Here is a 377-nt window from a genome sequence, read left to right on the forward strand (position 1 = left end):
CATGCCGCTCTGCCATCAATCCCATCCTGTCGCCCGGGCATCGCCAAAAGGTGAGAGACACATCAGTCAAGCGGCTCATGTCAGTGAAGCAGATTTGATTTGTCAGGCAGTGTAACCTTGAGGCGCATAACAGTGGCTCACATGTATCTTTGGCCTCTCACACGATGCTATGCTTTGCATATGACTAGAACATGTAGGGAAGCATCACTCACTCATATGAGCCTTCAGACCAACTAACTGTGAAATTATGACTGGAGGACTTGTTATGGAATACATTACAGATTTGCATCCATGTCCCAAAACAGAAGCATCTTGAATTTTAGCAACAATTCTAGAGGCAGAATATGAAATTCATGCATACAAATTGGAAGAATAAC

The sequence above is a fragment of the Notolabrus celidotus genome, chromosome 23 (assembly GCF_009762535.1).
Source record: "Notolabrus celidotus isolate fNotCel1 chromosome 23, fNotCel1.pri, whole genome shotgun sequence".
Classification (NCBI taxonomy): Eukaryota; Metazoa; Chordata; class Actinopteri; order Labriformes; family Labridae; genus Notolabrus; species Notolabrus celidotus.